The following is a 14,803-nucleotide window of genomic DNA, read 5'->3' as shown; positions in this document are numbered from 1 at the left end:
GCAAGAATTTGTGATGGCGTTTGTGACTATTCACTGTGAATGGATGATAAGAGATAGTGACTCATTACATGACTCTGAGTATTTTTTAATAATAGACCATCAGTCTTGCTTTCCAAATGCTTATTTTTAAAAATTTGATACTATATTTAGAATTTGAATCCCTTTCATCTCGGATAAATCAATATTGGGGCTTTAATATTGTCAACTAATGCATCGTATGACCTTTAGGTTGCCAATTAGTCGGGTTATCTAAGAAGTCCTTCAGTATCCTTTCAAAAAATCTTTTTCTTTCCTCCTTCGTGATTAAACGTTAACAGAATGGGCCGGCCCCTGAAAACAGTAGGAAGAATAATAAGGATTTATCCAACTTGTTAAACAAATCCCAGATATGCATGTTCAAATTGGCAGGTAAATATTTCTGGTGAAATCTTAAATAATGAAGATTTCGATCTGAGTATTTTTTTAGTGGCCTGATGTTTCAATTCTAGCTTAGCTTATATTTTGTTTTTATTTTTATTGATTCAAAAGTTTTGGCCTCAATAATTTGTTTAGTATTTATCTAGAATCATTGCTGTTTTTCAAGTTTACTAGTATTGATAGGGAAGGGTGGATCCATCACAGAATATGTGCTGAAAATAGGAGATGTTTCATGAATTAACCACATTCATGAGGTGAAATGAGCTGTGTTGTTGATGGTAGTAGAAGGATGAATTCTCAGAATATATGGATAGTTGATTTAATGGGTATTTCAGTTAGAAATTTTTAGAAATAATCTTTAACAAACACATCTTTAAAAACAGATCTTGAATTATAGCATCAAATACTAAGGTCAGTTTGGTTTTGGTCACTTTTAAAAGAAAGATCTCAGAAAGAAAGAAATGCCCCAAACTAAATGCAGACAAAAAATGTTTAGGAGCGCCTTCCACTATCACTGAATCTCCTTTTTGAAGAATGAACTCATCAAAAAGCCTCAATTAACTGAGTATACTTATATGAAATAATTTATCCTAAAGATTAATATTGTAATTTGAAGGCTTTAAGGTTTTAGAAAAAAGGTTTAAATTTTTTGAGAAATAATAGTTTATTCATAACTCTAAGTTATAATAAATTGCATTTCCAAATAACAAAGATGTCTTCGACCATTGGATTATCTTCTTAGTTATTTTTTTGGCAAACTTTGTTGTCTGAGATAGCAATACTGAAATTTATTCAATGAGTTCTAAGGATGTAATTGTCTGGCTATGTGCTTCAATTAGGTACCTATATATTTGACTTCCAGGATTATCATTCCTTTTTTAATAATCTAGGAATTTAGATGCTCCACAGTGCTGATTGCTCCAGAATCCTGGTGACTGACTCCATGTTGGTAAATACCAAATCTAATATGCTACTATCCAAGTAAAGATATTTCTGTTTCCCAGTTGACTTTTGGAGGATAAAGTAGTTTTCCAAAATGTCTTTTGCCAAGGTATTCACATTCATGGTACTTGAAACTACAGTAATATGAATATGTAATGGAAAAGAATATACATGCAAAATCTATTACCAATTAGCATTATTACCTCAGTTCTCTTGAGGAAAATTGGCATTTGGAAGAGGAAGAATATGTTATTATTATTTTTTTTCCCAATGAATTTTCATCATGGTTCATGGAAAAGTGGTACTCTGGTAATAAAACTGGAGAAATAGCATAACAGGAGGTAAAAATGAGCCTGTTTATGTTACAGTTAATGAGTCATTCCAATGTAATAATTGGAAAAGTGAGTGAAGCCTGAAAACATTTGACATTTTAAGTAGTTTAAAATTAGTAACTATAAAAATTTTTAATACCATAAGTATTTAATAGAGCAGTGATGAAATTTACCTCTAAGGTTTTTAAATCACAAAGGAAAAAAAAAAATGGTATGATATGTATCAGTTGGCCTAAAGCTCTAATTACTTTTTTTTTATTAAGTACCTCTCATTACTTAGCAGTACCCTAAAATAAGATATTATGTGCTTCTAAACTGTAAAAGACATATTTGTTTCTGTAACCATTTTTTTTCCCACTGGCAATTATGGTACTTACAAGTGAGGTCATAGGTTGACATTAGTTTAGAAACAGCTTGTAAATATATAAATTCACCTGCCTCGCTAAATTACATTTATGATATAGTTTTTACACAAACTACAATCTGTAATTTTATTACATGACTTACTCTGAAGTTATAACCTATAGAGAGATGTTTCTAAATGTCCTTTGAATAAGGGGACTGATAGACTCTCTTAGGAATTGGTCCCAAGCCTGGAGTTGGCAGACACCTGGATGACATTGAACAGGCATTTGAACCTTGTAGCCCACAACTGAGAGCCCCACATTATCCTGTCAATATAAAGCCATTGCCTTTGCTATACCAGACCCAAATGGAGCGATTTCTTGGAAAATATGAGGAACTTAAAATTCTCTCTGGGCTAATAGCTTTGCTCTAAAAGATCGGATATATATTTAGATCTTCAAGACTTGTTTTTCATTTTCAAAGTTATTAGTATGTGTTTATTTTTAAAAATATGATGATCAGGAGATAACCAAGCAGAAGGAAGGGACTAAACTGAAAATCGTCTGTAAGGGAAATGAGTTGTTGAGATGAAATTGTCATAGTGTGTGTGTGTGTGTGTGTGTGTGTGTGAGAGAGAGAGAGAGAGAGAGAGAGAGAGAGAGAGAGAGAGAGAGAGAGAGAGAGAGAGAGCATATGTTGAAGGATGTTGTAGATGGGAATTGGAGAACAGCCCATACTGGTAGAGAAATGGAAAACATTGCCCCTAGGTGGCACATTTTGAATTAAGTAGTGTTGGAATCTAAAATAACATTGTTTCTTATTTGCTACCATACCAGAATCGTCCGCAGTATGGTTTTAAAACAGTATATGGGATTAAAAAAAAATAGCAAGAGGCCTTTTGGGATCCAGTTTAAACTCATTCCCAACAGAGGGATGGTGTTGCCCGTTTTGATCCCAAAGTGCTTTATTTTCTAGGGTATAACATAAAGACCTCAGGGTCCCCAACATTCAATTTCTGGTCAGTCCCAGGGTGTTAGTTTTTACGAACATGGCAATGAAAGCAGAAAACAGCAGAAGAGATTTTGGCTTAAAAGTCACTAGATAAATTGAAGCATAACGTAACTCTCGAAGACAATGCAGTAAAGTGATACTGGTACCAGGAGAAGGGCATTATAAACAAAGTTTAACATTTTTCACATCATTCACTTTTATCTCTCAGTTTTGGCTGACTTTAAACAAAAAGAATCTATCTCCAAGGCAGAAAGCTGCATGGATGCTTAGTGATCCTCATAATTAAGGATTTATAATACATATTTACATTTGCCATGTTTTAGATGTTCAGGACTTAATTAAAAGAACATTGCTAAAATAAAAGCAATTCTATCTAAAGTGGTGGTGAGGGAATTCTGTGCAAGGTTGTAAAGCTGCTCAATTAGGCTCTTTTGTTCCATCGTGTGTATGATTTCTGTGCTTATTTGAACTGCTGTACTTTACCATAAAGCCTGTATTATAATCCTGTGAAGAAAACTTCGTGCACCTGTCAAATGTCATAACGCAACCTCAAGTATCCTAACCTGTGTAACTTTCTCTAAAACCATCAAAAGAGAGAGAGAATTTGGGGAAAGAACTAGGATACATTATTTAAGAAAGCAAAGAGCAACCACTGAAGATAACAGTTTAGAGTTCTATGAACTCATAGCATCCTATAGGACTGAATCTCGAAATGGGACATGATAAAATATTTCATAGGCAAATGCCTACTAGAGAAATGAAAAAAAGTAGGCTAATAAAAATAGGGTGTAGAATTTTAGGTACTAAGAATAAAATTATGATCACAATAGTTTTCTATGCTTGATATGTAAACCTGAGCCATTTATGGGTATGGCCTTGTAAATGACCACATTTATTCCTTGAAAGCCTTGCTGTGTGCTTGCCTATGGAATGATTTCTTTCTAATCTGTCTCTGCATAATTGCAACATGAAATAGATTAGCATGAAAAGAATGTATGTAGTATCATTAATCACTGAACCATTCTCTAGAGAGGATGCCGGCAGTTCTCTGTTTTTATGAGTTAGCAAAATTGAGCCTTCCGTGATCATTTTCCTCTTTCATTTTCCTGGATGTGAGGATGATCTGGCCGTGGCATCTGTCATCTTAGTGATTGCCAGGGTTGATTTGGCTGATAACAACTGGCGAGGCAGCTGTCCCCTTCCTCCCTCACTATTTCCTGGGTCTCCTATTCCTTCCATTCCACAGCATACCACATTTTGAAATGCTACACATATTATTGCATTTTTTAGGTAAGTTTTCCATTGGTGCATTTAATCAATTTGAAGGTTTTTATCAAAAAAGAAAGTAGGTTTTGCCTTGCAGATATTTCACTGTGAGGTGTTTTCAAAATTAAGGTCAGTCTTAATTAGCACAGCAAACAAAATACTTTCCTACCCTGTATTTGCTGATCTTTCCATGTGTGTCTGTCTGAACTGTTTTGTCTCCCTTACAATCCTGCCCCCACCCCCACCCCCTGCTGTGTCCTCTAGTCTCTGTCACCTGGCTTTTACATCTGCTGTTTCCTTTGCCTGAATTGCCCTCAATCACTTATTTCTAAATCCTCCTGGACAACTTACACACTAAGCAAGCCTCACCTCCTTTCTCTATAGAGTCTTACTTGATCAAACCACCTCAACTCTCACCATCCTCTTAGCAGAAATTCCATAGCACTTGGAGTATTTGCTTATTCCTGCCCTTATCAGAGAATGAAAAACTGATTTAGAAAATATGTCTCGTTTACAAAACTGAAATCTTTGAAAAGCAAAAGTATTATTTTAACCATTTCTATATCTGCAACACCTAGCACAGTACCTGGAGTAAAGAGGATATTTAGTAAATGTGGAAAGAATACACAGCTAGTTGGCTTTTTCTCCCAGTTGTAATAATAATAAAAAAAAAGAGATGAAAAGAATCAGGTTAGATAAATTGGAGTAGTGTGTGTTCTTTTAATGATGAACAAATCATTTTTATTTAGAAGTCTTTATTTTTGCTGTTTTATTTTTAAACTTTATTTGGCTTTGCATTTGTTTTACTACATTTCATTTAGTTATGTTGAGTACTCCCTTCCGGTCTGTCATAATTCATTAAGATGTGTGTTATGATAGCCAAGCTACTCTTATGTTTCTGGCTAGCTCTCACTTCCCTTCCCCACACCCTTTTTTATTTATAGATCATGTAATCTGATAGGCCACTGTATCAGGCCTTTTTGGATAGAGGATTCTCAACGGCCAAAAACACATCAAGAATGTGAAGGTGGAAAAGCATCTTCCCCCTTCCAAACCATCCTTGTGCCTCTGTGTCTCGGTAGAGCCTTCCAGATCATCTCCCTTCGGTTTGGAAAGTTGTATTGCAAAGTTCTCTCCACATTTAGGGAAGAAATTTTCAACTCCTTTATCTATCTTGAACTTCAGTTCCTTTATGTTGGCCTTTATTTTACATTTTCCCTTTTGAAGACCTTTGTCCTTTACTGAGGGTAGAAGAAAAATAAAAATAAAATTAGTTTTCCATTTTTTCTCTTCATTATTCACCCTTTAAGGAGAAAGGTCTTCAAAAGGGAAAATGTAAAATAAAGGCCAACATATACAAAACTTTTTTCCTTGCCTTTAGCAAGTTTTACAAGCACTAATGAGTTCTAAAATTTTATTTTCCTCTTTTAATTGCACACATGTCCTTTTTATTATTTTCCTGTAAAACTTCATCACTTATTTTAGATTTCCTCCCATGTTTTTTCCTCCTCATTGTATGCATTCGTAATTGTATAGTTCATAGCTTTCCACAAATGTTGACATACATTATCATTAACAATGGCAAGTGTTCCTTTTGCACTGGGCTCTATGGCGTCTAAGGTGGTGAAGTACATCTCACAGGCCTGTGAGGCAGGCCTTGTTATTACTATTTTACAAACGAGGAAATGGAAAATTAGGAGGTACTCCCAAAGCCACTGAGTAAGGCAGAATAGAGTGAGACTTGGACCAAGCTTCATTGAGGCTAAATCCATTGCTCTTTGAAATGCAAGACTTACCTTCTCCATAAGCCTTTGAAATCAGAGTATTAGAAGCCACACATGCTCATTCTCAGGGTTCTCTCTCCTGTATGACAAATTCTAAGGCAGTATGTTTGCTTTCTTCTAAGGATTCTGTCACCTGCCTGTTATCAACAAGCTCTTCCTGACTAGTCAGAGTGAAATGTCTAGCATCTCTCTGTGTGTAACTGTAAATAATATAGTCCCCTCTGACCGCCAATTTCCCTGGTTCCTTGGTACCAAAACACCTAGCCACTCAGCCTAAATTCCTTCCTGGAGTCAACAATTCCAAGAACAGTTTCTAAGGGTCTGAAACTGTTCAAATCAGAAAGAAAAACCAGCTCTTTTTCTGCAAGATTGCAATACCGCCTGACCGAGGCCCTCAGCCAGTTTTGTTTCGTCCCTCCGTAAAACCCCTCTTCTTTTCCATGTTCAGGGCTGCCCTCCCTTTGGGTACTGTATTAGTCTGCTAGGGTTGCCTAACAAAATACCACAGGCTGTGTGGCTTAAACAGCAGATATGCATTTTCTCAAAGTTCTGGAGACTAGAAGTTCAAGTTCAAGGTGCCCTCAGGGTTGGTTCCTGGTGAGGCCTCTCTCCCTAGCTTGCAGATGGCCACCTTCTTGCTGTATCCTCACATGACCTTTCTTCTGTGTGTGATCAGTCAGAGAGAGATCTGTGGTGTCTCCTCCTCTCTTATGAGGACACAAGTCCAATCCCAATTACAGCCCCATCCTTATGATATTGAACCTTAATTATCTCCTTAAAGTCCCTACCTCCAGATATAGTCACATTGGGGGTTAAGGATTCAATATGTGAATTTTGGGTGGGGGGAGAAAATTCAGTCTATAACAAGGGCTCTCCCTGTTGCCTTTGCCTGAATAAAGTGACTTTTCTCTTGGTGTTTGGCGAACTTTTGAAAGATCAACAGCATATCTGTTGCTTCTATTGGTTGAAACGTACCAAGAGAGTGAAGTTGTCTTGCAATTGAGTCCCTCTTCAATGGTGTTCCTGGGATCCCATGCGGTGTTCTCATTCATTAGTTCCTACTGCCTGGTTACCATGGGGTGTGACCACTGCCCTGTCCCTTCTCTTTATTTCCTTTCATCTGTACCTACTGCTTTCTAGCTGCCTCTACCTGAGAGTTTCTGATATTCCTTCAAGGTGTGCATCTTAATGATGATAAAAAAAAAAAAATGCTTCCCATGATTTCTCAACAGTTTTATACCATTGAAGCAAGTCATTTACTTTGAATGCATTATTCTGTTCTAAATTCACCTTCCAACAAGTCTTAGAGATACACAGGATGATAATTTACTGCCCTTTATTAAAATCACCTCTTTATTTATCACCTACACTCCCACAGCTGTTATCACAAATATTATTTTATCCCCTTCCAAATTACTTTCTCCTTTATGTTACCGAGCTCCGATTGTGTTGTGATTTGCTCTGTGGTTTCTCGTGTCCCCTTCCCCAAAGTTGATTTTGCAGTTTGTTTTCTCTGGCACTTTTCCACTTCTAATCTGTAAATCTCAGAGCACACAGATTCTCCCTGTTCTTCCTGTAATACCTTCTATGTCTAGCCCCAAACAAACAAAATATAAATAAAACAAGCAATCATCATTCTAATGACATCTTTAAATTCAATTTAAAATTTGTCTAATTTTGAATTTGTAGGATGCCCTCCTCATATCGGGAATTGGGACAGATGTTTGCCATACATTATTTCACTCAATCTTAACGCAGCATCTGTTCACATCCAGTCATTTCTTTATGCACATTTTCCCGTCCTCTCCACTGCATTTCTCTTGTGGCTCAACAGTCATTGTATTTATCTTTTCTAATGGTTCATAGTAACCTATTAAGTGGCTGTGCTCTTATTTAAACATTTCTGTATTTTGAACCAATTGGTTGTTTATTGACTTATTTTTAAATTCTCTTCGTCTACTAATATCTGTTTCTAATTGTATGTGACTACCTTAAGATTCTTTAATTCTCTAAGATCAGAGTGTTTTAAACCATTTACAAATGTTTACGGTGTCACGAAAGTGTTCAATGTCTTTGTCTCACTTTGGCAAAGATACACATTTCTGTTGGAAGGACATATTTAAAGCCATAGCTGTCTTACACCCTTCCCTTTCCTGCTCAAGAATTTATAACACTTAAAGATGGTTCTATGTCTCTTCTAGCAGTATCATTTGTTCAAACATGAATCAGAGGTGGTGGGTAGAGATTGCCACATTTGACAGATCTCAGAAGTGCATCTGTCACCCTCCAGGAAACCTGCTCACTCATCAATTGGTCTTGTCAGTTATACACACAGCCGTCTCGTCTCTGCAGCCCTTAGCAGAAGCATCAATCATCCCCACATGTGTCTCTCTCAAGAGCTTGATTCCTGTGGCTTCTGATGGGCAAATGCAGGTTTTGGTTGTAAAGGGAGCCTTGAGTCTTCTCCAGAAGGTGAGAGTCACTATTTATGGGAAGAGCCTCTTAACTGTTATATCATTCCTCCCTTAGGTTTTGATTTCCTTCTGGTGCCTTAGAGTTTTGTCTCCCTTTTTAAAAACTTTATAATTTCTTCCATAGTTTTGAGAAAAATTCCAACATCTCAAGGAAACAGACTAGTATTCCTCAATACTTTTATTCCCTCTGGAGTCGAGGAAAGCAACCTATATTTTATGAAGATCACAATGAAAAAGAGAACACTTCAGATTTATAATTTTGAATGAGAAGGCTGTTTTATTGCTGACTCAGTACCAATACTACTTGAGCCAATCTCCCAGAGAGTGGATATGATTCTGTGAAATATCTGCTATGCCTTTGAATGGTCTTCCTCATTAAATCCAACCCCTTATTAAAAAAAAGAAAAATATCAGAGACATTCAGGGCACTTTGTGCCTCATTCTTTCTTTGACTGTTGACCCCTATTTATCTAGCCCAGCTCTCTTTATAGTTATGCCTGGAATTCTTAATATTTTCTCTTTTTTATGCACAAACAATGCACCATACCTTTAAATATCTATCTGCTCTATCAAACAAAGCAATGAGATTATCATTTTAATACTTTCTTTGATATAATAATATGGATGAGCTGCTTTCTAGTCACCTTCCTAGCTTCCTGATGTCATAAGTAAAAAATATTATGGGAAAGTGATGTTGTAGGGTGTTAATAACTTGGTTCTAACATGAATTTCTTCTTCATTTGTGTAATACATTTTTTAGGTGGACTTCTGTGACTCTGCACTTAAGGCAATCATTCACAAAGTATTCCTTCACAGTTTTATAGCTATTTTCTTGGAACTAATTGGATATTGTTGAAAATAAATGTATTGAAGCACATATTTCATATGCTAGGCAAAGTACCAGGTGAAATACTACAAACAAATGGCTAATCCTAAATGGAAATTTATTGCAACTTTTAGAATGAAACTTTTTTTTTAATTAAAAGGTACAATTGATGCCCCCAACTGAATGCAACATTTTTAACAGAATGGTGTGAACTGGGAGTTGTGATCAACTGTTGTTCTTTATGTTTAACCGACATTTCTTAAGCCATACTTTATTCTAGAAGCAAGAGATGCAGAGTAAGTCCCTGTCTGTCTACTCAGTTAACATTTCAGGATTCTGCTTATTTTCTAAGTAAGCTTCTGGTGTGACGTACAGAAAAACAAATATCAGAGTTTATCCTGGAGTTTCCGGGTTTTAGAAGGTGAGGGAGGGTAGGACCCACTCAATTCTAAAACAGCTACATGTGGGTTTCTTGTTCTAGTCAGAATAGTGGGGTAAAATCGTAACTCTCTGCCATTCAGGGACCCAAAACCAAATGGGGAGGACAGAAAGACATGCCTTATAGTTTAACTCTAATAAAAAGCAGACTGTGATATGCATTCCAGTTCAGTCTAGATTTCTGATGTCATACCATTTTGATTTGTTTGATAACCTATGTGTTTCCTCTCATTTCCCTTAAAAATCAATAAGTGACTGGAAGTAGTACTAGAGTTGATATAAAATGAGTCTATATTTTTCACTGACTGTGAGTTGATAGTTTGGACATTTATCCCCATGAATTCTGGTAGGTGAATATGTACTATATTAAATGAACCTTGTAATTGCACACTTTGGGACCCTGCCTATTTTTCAGTTGGCACTGATAATTCAGAGAATCATACCTAAGAAAGAAATGCTAGCTAAGAATATTATAAACTTGTTAAATGAAATAATGTTTACATTCCCTGGCTAGGCTTGGTTTCATACAGTAACTCTTCATTGAGTTGGGTGACTGTTCACTGTCTATTAAAGTATTCCTTACATACCCTTGTAATTTCTGAGGCTTCTTAGGGTTTCACCTTACTCTTCTTGTTTTATTTATTTATTCACTCAACAAATATTTAGTAGGCCTCTACAGTGTGCTGCTATCATTACCCATGTCTTCAGCATCGGTGGTTTTGAAATGTGATAATGGTCGTAACTTCTTGCTAACAATTGAGAATGCAGGTTTTGACTCTCAAATACATAATGCTTTTGTGATCGTATTTTATGCCTAAGATTTTGCTTTCCTTTAAAACAAAATGTATAGTACTATTCCAGGGTGCTTTCCAGGTCTCCACTGTTGGTACAGGCAACATATTCAGTTACTTGATTAACTCTTAACCAGCCCACCCTGTGTGGGCTAAAAGCTCAGCTTGGCCACTTTCTAGTTCTATAGAAAAGCACAGCAAGGTGCGACAGGAGTGATGAGAGAGAGGAATACAAGGCATTTGGTAGTTATAGGCAGAGCATTAAAGAAAGCTATTTCTTGAAGGACAAATAGGAAAGCCAGGAAGGGAGAAAAAGGGGGAGGCACATTCTAGTTAGAATGAGCCCTACCAAAGCATGGAGTTTTTGCATATACCACACATAGTCCAGAAGGGCTGGCTGAAGGTGTGGAATGGCAGCAGGTAAAGCTAAAGAAATAGTAATGAAGCGGCCAGGTCATGGGGGGTTCTGTATATAAGGCTAAGAACTAAATATTTTGTCCTTAAGATCCTCGAAAGGGTCATCTTAACCTTGTTAAGTGTTGTGGGTATACATGTGCGTGATGTGGATTAGATTTGCATTTTGTAAAGGTAAAACTCATGGCAATATGCAGGGCGGGAATGACCGGGAAATGGAGTCTAACCTGGGAACATAGAAATCAAATATTTAACTGGTGAATTAATTCATGTAAGAAGTAGTAAGAGCTACAGATTAGCCAACAGCGTGACAATGGTGATAAAGAGCAGACACTAGACTTCTTCCGTGTGACCATGTCAGACTGACAGAATGTCCTGACTGATTGAAAGCAGAGATACCTGAGAGCAAGCAAGCGAGATCCATTCCAGTGGGTGGCCTTTACTTTTGTTTCCGTTCTTTTTTTTCTCCTACTTTTACTGTTCTTTTTCCCCGCTGTGTTTGTTTGAATCCCTTCTTTACATTAAATTTATTGGGGTGACATTTGTTAATAAAATTGTCTAGGTTTCAAGTGTGCAATTCTATAATACATCATCCATATATCACATTGTATGTTCACCACCCAAAGTCAAATCTTCTGTTATAATATAGTTGACTCCCTTACTCTTTTCTACGTCCCTCCTCCCCTTTTCCCGCTGGAAACCACTAAACTCTTATCTGTGTCTGTGAATTTTTGTTTATTTGTGTCTTGTTTGTTGTTTTCAGTGTTATATCCCACACACGAGTGAAGTCATATTGTTCTTGACTTTTTCCGTCTGACTTATTTTCATGATAATGGTGATAATGATAATCACCATTACCGTGACATTCTCAAGATCCATCCATGTTGTTGCAAATGGCAGTATTTCCTCTTTTCTTATGGCCAAGTTATATTCCTTTGTATATATTAGCCACATCTTCTTTATCCAATCATCTGTGGAAGGACATTTCGTTTTTTTCCATGTTTTGGCCACCGTGAATAATGCTGCAATGAACATAGGGATACATATATCTTTATGGAGAAATGTACATAAAGATGTATGGACTCTGTTCTCAAAATGGGAGAGAGACAGAGAGAGAGAGAGAGAGAGAGAGAGAGAGAGAGAGAGAGAGAGAGAGAGAGAGAGAAATGATACAGTTCATTATGATGGTACTAAATGTACCATTTTTGGAAATGTCACATCATTTTGACTCCTTTTCTTTTGCTATATCTTGGGATTCAGAAGCCATAGGTGAAGACTAGTAAATTACTGACCATATTCAATATCCCCAAGCATTGAGAAGAGCAGAGGTAATTGCCCCTCCAGAGAGCTTTAATTCTCCAGTGTGTTCTGTAATGTTACACAATCTCATGAGATTTAAAAATCTGTGGCAGAAAACATTTGAGGCTTTCAGTTGCTCTCCGATGGCAACTGTTAAAATTTTAAAATACGCCCCTGGACATATCTAGCTATGAAGAAAAACCCAGAAGGTTTTTATTCCAAATTGTTAAGAAATAACCTTAACTAATTTATAAGTGAACTCAGAGGGTTTATGAAAATTAAGAAGGAAAGCTTTTTTTTTAAAAAAAGTGTTTTAGTGTTTTGAACATCAGAATTTCAAGTACAACAAAACCAGTAAGTGGTCTTTAAAAGCTATTTTAATTGACATTTTTTAGCTAACTCATCTTGGTCATTTAGATTTCAGAATTTGCAATACAGAATTAAAAACCAGCAAATGTATATTCAAAATTCTATTAGGTAGGAATGTGCCCTACCAATATAAATTCTCTATATTGCAAAGAACTTGAGGTATTGAATGAACTATAGTAAAAGATGATTAATTATATTTATTTTTATTCAACCACAATAATATATTTAATTTATTATGCTGCACCTCTAAAAAATAAAAAAAGGACCTGTTCTTCCAGATGTGCATTTTATGAGTCCATTTACAATGGAAATTAAACCCTTAGTACTGAGCAATGAGAGTAATTTTACAAGAAAATCTTGACTCCAATCTAGCACTAAAAATTTTCCCAAGTTAATTGAAATATACAGTCATCTCCCAGTATCCATGAGGGATAGGTTCCAGGACCCCCAAGGATACAAAAATCTGAGAATGCTCAAGTCCCTTATATAAAATGGTATAGTATTTGCATGTAACCTATATTTGCATATAGGCTAAGTGATGCCTATACATCACTTCATCCCAAGGATTCAGCAGAATGTATGGGCATGTGACAAATTCAAGTTTTGCTTTTTGGAACTTTCTGGGATTAAAAAAATTTTATGATCACTGTTGGTTGCCTCTGTGAAAATATTTGGGTAGTAGATTTTTAATGCCAGCAGTAGATTGGGAAAGGGTAAGAAGGGCAGAAATGATGTTCAAATGGAATTTGTACTATATTGATTCTTCTTTCCTGATTGTGACTCAATGTTTTCTAGAACTGGGAGAGGTTTTTACTGTCATTTATCACAATGTCTTATCTTTAAAAAATTAAATAAGCCAACATTTTTGCAGGTGATGACTGGGTTATCACTGACGCACATTTAAAGAAATCTCACTACAGAGAATATGTGCCACTGTTGTCCATTATATAGAGAACCTTGCCTATCCCACATTATGTCCACTTAGGGCAATGTACTCAATCTAGTTTCTCAAATAACTCTTTAAACGTTTAGGCAATGAAGTGGGAGAGTGGTGATGATAGCAGAACACAATCATTAAAAGTAAAGATGTTGAATGGAGGAAAAAAAAAGACCAAAGCCTTCAGCAAGAAATTTAAATTCTTTGACCTTCAGTTCCATATCTGGAAAATGGAGACAACATCTTCCTTACAGGGTTGTTGTAAGGATTTAACGTAGCTGGGGCAATGACATGCAATATATGTAACTTTTATTGTTATTAGCAGTTTTCTCTAGAGGGCTCTGGTTAGGATATCATTGGTACATTGGTATGGATCAGGTCACCCTATTAATGCCTTAGCTGATAAATGTGAAGTCAACTTGTAGTAAATTAGATGCTGTGACATATGTCAGGGAAGTATCTGAGTGATGGCTCAAGGAGGGTGTCTTTTACATTGAAACTGCTGAGGGTGTATTTGTTTATAAGTATTTGTTTAAATACTTGGTCAACTTCACAGAATTTTGTAGAAACTAACATGAAAATGATAACATAGCCAACAAAACAAAGTAAAAACTATACAACATTTTTTTTTTTTAAATATCAGGAAAGTGTCAATAGAATTATACAGAACATTAGCAAAAAAGCAAACATTTTGGATGAGACTGTTGAGTTTTGTCTTTTATTATGGAAATTATCAATTTTTTAAAAAAGATTTAATAAAAATATAACTAACATACAATATTATATTAGTTTCAGGGGTACACCATAGTTATTCAACATTTAAATACCTAAAGCAGTAGTCACCATGGTAAGTCCAGCAACCATCTGATATTTATGTGCTATCACAATATTACTGACTATATTCCCTGTGCTGTATATTACATCCCCATGACTTATTTGTTTTATAGCTGGAAATTTGGACTTCTTATTTCCCCTTCACCTTTTCCCCCTTTTTTAAATGTTTCAATTATAGTTGACATTGAATGTTATTTTATATGAATTTCAGGTGTATAGCACAGTGGTTAGACATTTATATAATTTAAGAAGTGATCCCTCGGACTAGTCTAGTACCCACCTGGCACTGTACATAGTTGTTACCATATCATTGATTATATTCCC

General features: G+C 35.9%; 1 protein-coding gene across 2 annotated transcripts in view; it reads left to right on the top strand.

Moving 5' to 3' along the window:
- The window catches only part of CNTNAP4 (contactin associated protein family member 4), a 237,473-nt gene that overhangs the window by 5,728 nt on the left and 216,942 nt on the right, over nt 1–14,803 (top strand). The window lies entirely within an intron of this gene.

The sequence above is a fragment of the Rhinolophus sinicus genome, chromosome 8 (genome assembly GCF_057876585.1).
Source record: "Rhinolophus sinicus isolate RSI-liver-muscle chromosome 8, RSI-T2T, whole genome shotgun sequence".
In the NCBI taxonomy this organism is placed as follows: Eukaryota; Metazoa; Chordata; class Mammalia; order Chiroptera; family Rhinolophidae; genus Rhinolophus; species Rhinolophus sinicus.
This window is presented reverse-complemented; position numbering and strand designations above follow the sequence as displayed.